The sequence below is a fragment of the Pseudorasbora parva genome, chromosome 6 (assembly GCF_024679245.1).
Source record: "Pseudorasbora parva isolate DD20220531a chromosome 6, ASM2467924v1, whole genome shotgun sequence".
NCBI classification, from domain to species: domain Eukaryota; kingdom Metazoa; phylum Chordata; class Actinopteri; order Cypriniformes; family Gobionidae; genus Pseudorasbora; species Pseudorasbora parva.
The window spans coordinates 8,181,049-8,188,850 of record NC_090177.1 but is presented as its reverse complement, the minus strand read 5'-3'; the positions used below and the strand labels follow the sequence as shown (position 1 = coordinate 8,188,850).

The 7,802-nt window shown below is 37.0% G+C and overlaps 1 pseudogene; it reads right to left on the bottom strand.

Annotated features, from left to right (window-relative positions):
* Positions 1-200: 200 nt before the first annotated feature.
* On the bottom strand, positions 201-317 carry LOC137080289 (5S ribosomal RNA; annotated as a pseudogene).
* Positions 318-7,802: the final 7,485 nt, after the last annotated feature.

Below are 7,802 nucleotides of genomic sequence, written 5' to 3'. Positions count from 1 at the left end.
GCCGGGGTTACACCCCTACTCTTTTTTCCGAAAGACATCCTGGGATTTTTAATGACCACAGAGAGTCAGGACCTCGGTTTAACGTCTCATCCGAAAGACGGTGCTCTTTTGACAGTATAGTGTCCCCATCACTATACTGGGGTGTTAGGACCCACACAGACCACAGGGTGAGCACCCCCTGCTGGCCTCACTAACACCTCTACCAGCAGCTACCTGGTTTTCCCAGTTGGTCTCCCATCCAGGTACTGACCAGGCTCAGCCCTGCTTAGCTTCAGTGGGAAACCAGTCTTGAGCTACAGGGTGATATGGCTGCTGGTTATCTACACAGGAACTCTACACCAGAGGGCGAGGTTTGAAATCCTGTCAGATAAGATCTCTCTGCAGGTGTGTCACTCTCAGCACCGTCTCTGTGAATGTCTCCAAACACTTACAAGCATAATTACCTATGAGTTCGTCCTTTTTATTCAGCAAGGATGCATTAAATTGATCAAACATGACAGTAAAGACATTTATAATCTTACAAAAGAGTTTCAAATTAATGTTGTAAACACACTCATCAAAGAATACTGAAAAAAACAATACAATACTAAATCCAGAAAAATCTTAAGCAGCACTTCAGCAAATCAGCATACGTTACATTTTAAAATGTATTAACATTTAAAACTGTTTTAAACAATTTGAATGTTTTACTGTGTTTTTAAGCAAATAAATGCTGCTTTGGTGAGCATAAGGGACTTAGAGTCTGTGACAAGTCTAAATTATTAGGTCTCATTATGTAATTCAGTCAAGAGATCTGTTCAAAAACTCAGGATGAAACTAGTCTTTGTTCATTAATATATGTAAAAATAATAATGATTTGTTAATTTAAATTAGTACATATTTTAATAGACAGATTTATAGTAAAACCTCAAGTAAATTACATGTTATTTTGTTTAGTTGTCTATTGTTTATTTTCAGAGTCATGGGAGAACTGTGAAAACAAAATCCATATTATCCAGAAACAAATTCATATTCATATATATATATATATATATATATATATATATATATATATATATATATATATATATATATATATATATATATATATATATATATATATATATATATGGTTTCTAATATTAAAATATGCAATCTTACAGACTGGGATGAAGTCTTAATGTACATTAACAAGGATTTGGGAAGATTATAATGAATTCTAACCATATGATGCAAAACACGTTATGCCCCTCTAGCACAGTATTCAATGATAATGATTACAAGATGAGAGAGAGAGTAAAAATGCATGTTAGATCCAGTGTTGAGTTGACATGACCTCTCTCTCTCTGCAGAAGATATTCATATCAGAGTTCATTCTGATGTCCTCAGCCCTAGAGTCAGCAGAGGGAACATCAGAAGGAAGGAGACAAAATCATGAAGAACATAAACTGTATGTTCAATAAAAATATATGTGCTTATTGAATAATCTTAACTGCATTTTTCTCAGTACCTATACAGCGAAAGGTCAGTGGAAAATGAATGGCAACATGGTCCCATGACACTGAATACTTTGAAATTATACTCTCTATCTTCAAAAATGTTAACTCTAACTTGTAAAACAGTATAGCAGACAATATATAGTTCATCTATTTGACTAATAACAACAAAAAAAGAAAACGATTACATATAAATGATAAAGCCTAAATATAAATAAAATATGGAAAAATACAAAGACATTAATTAACAGTAGTCTTATATGTACAGTTAACCCATTAAATGCATGAATCTTTCGACAATCATTATTATATATTGGGGTGTTTAGTGACCTGGATCTACTGTATATCTAACACGGATGGATCTCTCTACCTGTTGCAATAATATAAAATCTCCTGATATTATAGTTACAATTACAAAAGAATGAAATGAAGCATATTTTGTAATATTTTGGAGCTTGGAAGGGTTCAGTTTGAGCAGATGTTTTATCCCATCATCACTGTCCTAATCAGAGCTAATGATGAGTACGTTCACAATCTCAAAAATATCAAAACTATAATTTTCAACATCTTCATATTCATAATCAATATTTTGATTGCCGACAGCTTCAAGTGACGCACCTCGGCTTGTTACTGACCCTATACAATTTTTTACAACAACAAAAAAATTTTTTATGGGAAGTAGAGGTCGACCGATTCATCGGCAATCGGCACTGATAGCTGATTGGTGGAACATTCGGTTATCGTGAAAAATCAATACCGATAGTTTTTCCTTTTTGCGTCCATTGTGGTAGCAGCTGAAGGGTGCTGTCATTACACAGTAGCCTACGAGAGCTCTGAGAAGGGTCTGCTGGCATTATATAGAGCGAGAGCGGCCTCTAGAGGCCAAATAAAAAACTATCACTGTTTACATCATAGACCGTAAAAAAATATGGACGACTCGACATCATCCGTTTCCGCTTGGCAGATTTGAAGCTTTCAGGCGCCCTTGCACGGCGCGGACATCTTGGGACCGAGTCTGCGCAGTAGCGATTTCGGGACTGGAGTTGCGCAGTAGAGCTCAGGAAGTAGAGCAGGAAGTACAGTCGCGATATCAAAAGCCCGCCCACACTCTCGCAGATGCAGAACAATTAATAATGTTGGTGTGAAATAAATAGTTATGGAAATGTAGAAATTAAAGCTAAAGCTCTAATCTGCTCCCAAAATTTTTGAAAAAAGTCCGTTAGTGCCTCAGTGACAACTTCACTCAGAGAAGCCGTCAGTCTCAGCTGTCAATTATGACGTCACACCCCCCGTTTTTATAGCATCAAATAACTAACTCAAAGTAAACTTATTTTTAAAACGAACACCTGAAATGAAATCATCGTGATGATAACTGCCTTCAGTGACATAAACTAACTTTGGGGAAACATTTTTGAAGTGTAATTTTATTATTTAGTTTGCCTCGCGTCCATTAGAAAACACAGAGGGTTTTCTAATGGGACCTATACTGGGACCGGTCACCGGGGGGCGATCGAGGCGCGAAAGCTTCAGTAAATGAGAGGGAGCCTGCAGGCTTGGTTTACATTAACACGTGAGGCTGCGCGCTTCACTGAGCTGCACAGAGCGCGCTGACACATCTGACACGCGTTTAAAACACCAACAGAGAAACGGTATGAATACAGAACACTTCAGTACATGATGCCAAATCATTATAACGTTTTTTTTTTGTGACTAGAAACTTTAGCAGCGAAATAACAGCAGTATGTATGTACTTTACTTTGTCTTCGAGGCTGAGAGGATGCTAACATTAGCAGCAACATTTACCTCAAGCAGTTAAAGCGATGTAACAAGTGATGTAAGAAACCAGACTGTATGGCCATGCATCCGACAGAAATATAAACACATCAGAAACGCATTCGATTTCAATACATATTTTGTTATTTTGATAAGAAAACTGTCAAGTGTTCTAAAAAAGCAAACAGTTTGGATTTATATGAAATAACACTTAAAGAGCATATTGCAGGTTAGAGACTCCAGTGAGTCAGTGTATAGAAAAATAATGTAGGACCTAGAATTTCTTTAAAATATACTTGTAAATACGCTAATAAGGCTTTTTGAGTCGTTTTTGTGAGAAAATTTTACTTCCGCATCTAAAAATGCGCAAACCGGAAGTGACATAACGAGAGGGAGTGCCGTGACTTTCAACCATAGGAAAACAATGAATCGCAATGGCAGTTCGTACGCTGAGGAAATTATAAATGTTTATTAAAACTCATATGGCAGACCACAGCCATGCAATTATGACACACAATAAGGGACAGGCCAGGATTAGACAGAACAACGATCAGAAGAGAGGATTTGAGTTGTTGTGTGAGGAGAAACAGTGGAAAACAGAGCAGGTGAGAGAGTCGGCTCATAACATTATACGCTAACACTGTGCTCAGATTACAATACTTACAGATAATTATGTATCAGGCAATCGCAAAGCTGCTATTGGTCATCTAGGAGTATTGATACCAATAACAGAAACTAATAATAAGTTCAGACCATCTGGTTAAGTCACACTCGCCGTCCACATTAGACGTTAAAGCCGGGCGCGGGGCGTAACGTTACCCGGTGCTGTTTTTGCTGACATATGAGCTCGCAGACGATGTTTTTCCCTCGCGTGGACATTGTGGATGCTCGTATGGTTGTGGCTCGCAGCATGTGAGGAAAAACACGACGAGCCGAGCGTTTCTCGCACCTCCCTCTCTCACGATATTTTTTAAACATACAAAATCAAAAAAAATCGGGAGTCGGCTTGATTTTCAGCATGGCTCTCACCTATTGCCAAATCATGCACAACAATGTCACAGGCTAGATGTATGAGTATTATTATGCTATAGCTCAGTTGCTGCAACCATTACAGTGCCTTTTTACACACACACACACACACCATGACACACACACACACATACATACGCACATTTGCACACAAGTAATGTTTTCTATCTAAAGCTAGCAGCAACATTGAGTCTCTGGTTTGAGTCTTCAGTCTCTGTTTAACGCGAATGCTCGTGTATGTGTGTGTGTGTATGTGTGTGTGTTCGCCCGGATCGCCTCAGTTACGGTGCTCAGTTCACGCGGTTTCTCCGAGCTGATCGTATGACAGATCCGTGACCGACCGTCACACCACCCGCCGCGGCTGAGCCACAGACAGTATAACGTGTTATTGTGATCCTTTATTCACTCATTCTGTGTTATGGGTTTATTTTGTGCCGATTCACTGTCGATAGTGTGGGGATGTATGACATTTTGAGTATGTATTTGAGTGAACGATGTATATACGCTTGAATAAAATATTATCAGCACATAATTCCTGACTTTTTTTTAAAAGTGTGAGACTATGCATGTGTGTTTATGTAGCCTACATACTTTGTATTAATCAATGTTGAAATTGATTAATGTAAAAACAATAGCCAAGAAGCATTGCGTGTGAGTATTTAATCATTTAATATTATCCTTTAACTACATGAGTATTGCAATGTTAAACTTCATCATATCGCTGATAATCCGCGGTGTAAAGTGAACACACACACACACACACACCACCGCGTGTGTCAAAGCAGATGCAGAAGTGAAGTACCGTCTCTTCACCTGCACAAAACGCCACAATGCAGCTTTTCTAATTTTTTTTTTTAGGAAACCTGTGGACTCAATGTCCTGACAGGCTGGACACTATCATTTTCCATTACAATGATAAATTTAAATAGAAAAACTACCGAAAATACACTGATTACTACAGAATACCAACCTATTCTGCACTGAGCCAATGCAGAGCTTGGCAGACGACTCCCTCTCGTGACGTAATATGACGCGATGTTGAAAAAAACTGCGGTTTTACAAACAGCCAACGAAACGGCCACTTTATCTGCTAAATTTGTGCTCTTATGTCTTTTAAAAACATTTTAAATCCTGCATTACCTTTTCATATGGCATTTTCATACAAGGTTATATGTTTATCTAAAAAAATTTTTTACCTGCAATATGCTCTTTAATATAATACAGTAATCCATTCTAATCCATTATATCCAATATTCCATTTGTAACATTAAGTAAGGTTAATAAATGCTGTAGAAGTATTATTCATTGTTAGTTTTATTTGTTAACCTTTTTTATGCACTATGAACTAACATGAATGATTAAGATACAACCGTATTGATCAACTATTATTACACGGTGTAAAATGTATATTGCATATCATTCATGTAAGCTAGCTAAATAAGCTAATAAATCCTTGTTAACAAATGGGACGTGCAGTCTGTTACCTGACATTTACTTACATGTTTCTAGGTTATAGCTAAAGAAACATTTATTTGTAATATTTTAATGTTTTAGTTATTTTCTGTAGATTTTTTTCTGTTAGAACTTGTCATTTTAATATATTCATATTTACATATGCAATTTGCAAAAAGACGGGGTATGCTTTTAAGGGTTAAAAGTAGTATTTTAGGTATATCTCTGCAATGTCAATTTAGAGTATTTACACATCAGCTTGGATACTTACATGGTAAAAAAACAACAACAGCTAATTTCAAGATGCTGACGTCATGTCAGGTCATCACGTGGGTCACCCGCTTAGTAAGATGATCAAAGCACAAGCTGTTCGGTTTGACATTCGATGGGTTGGTTGGTCTCTGATGCTTGATATTGGTGAAGGGAAAAACTTACCTTAGAAAAAAAGGTTTTGCCAATATCTTACAACTGGAGAAATGTAGCCTCAAATTTCCCACGATTGAAGAGGCCACTGATATACATGCAAAGCAAATATCACAGATCAGACTTGATGCGCACACAAGTTATTTAAGGTGTTTCAATACCCCTGTACCAACTGTACCTGGTTTATGCTAGTTGAGAGTTGCTGTTTTTTATACAATTTGTTTTATAGTACAGGACCTTTATGCAGAGTGGATCATTGCAAAGGCTTTATAGGCTATATAGGAAGACGGTGCACTCTGATTACTTCTGCCCAATATGGTGAATAAGCCTCGCCTTCTAAACGAAAGAGCCAATCATTAATTAGTAAAGTCATCGCATCACTGCAGCTGCTGTTAGAAGTAGGGATGTCAATTTTCACAAATTCCCATGATCGATCGTCGTTTAAATTAACGATCAATTAATCGATTAATGGTTAACCATAAATAATACTGAAATATGCGTCTAGCAGTGGCTTATAGCCGACAGCATGACAGTAGGCCTATGTGCAATGCTGCTCAAAACGCCATGTTCTTCACCAAATGAATGAGAAGGATTTTTTAATCTAAACAAAGGGCTATGGGATTGTAAAATTAGTCGATGTTATTTAAAATTTAATTAAATGACTTATTTAATAACCAAATATAACATGTAATACAACACGAACGCCGCCTCAGATCTGTTATTCAGAATGTGTGGACGCACCTCCAAGAGCAACGTGCTGAAACGTCACCTAAACCCAATTAATTCAAAACGATTTATTAAAATATTGTTTTCATTAATGTTATGTAATGTGACAGTCCCAATCATAGTTATTATTAGTCGTGCGTTGTTTGAACTGTGTGAGCTGAAGCGGATGCGCTGAATCAACACCGGTAAGTTACACTGAAGCTCTTTGTTAGCGCATTATTTAACTCAACAAAAAGCTTCCTATATGAGATTAATCAGATTTATATAAAGTTAACAAAATATTACAAATTATATATCTTCACAAAATGATGCGAATGCACAAGTGAACTTGAATTGAGTGTCTGATATTCAAATTCAGAATGGGAGATGCGTGGTATTCTTCCTGGAACAACGCTCTGAACACGGCACCTAAACCCAATTAATTTACAAACATTTATTAAAATAGTGTTCTCATTTCTGTTATATAATATGATCGTCCCAATCATCGTTATTATTCATTGCTCTGTATGCGCTAAAGCCGAAGCACTGAATGAAAACCAGTAGCCATCACTGACTGAAGCCATTTGTTAGTGCGTTTTATTTCACTAAAAGAAATGCATCCTTTATGATTGATCACATACATAACGTTACAAAATAAATGCAATATTACAAATTACTTCAGCACAATCTGATGCGAATGCAGAAGTGAACTTGAACTAGTTACATGCGCGAGTCAGAATGCGTGACTCGTGTTGTGCATGCGCTCTTCCTGGATCAACGCAATGAAAAACACGGCAAATAAACCCAAATACTTAACAATCACAATGTTTTATTACAATAGTGTTCTCATTAATGTTGTGTAACAGTTCTGTGCATTGCTGTTGGAGCTGAAGCTGATCACCGCCAGGCTTTTACTACCGCTCGCCTCTAACGTTAATTATTAAC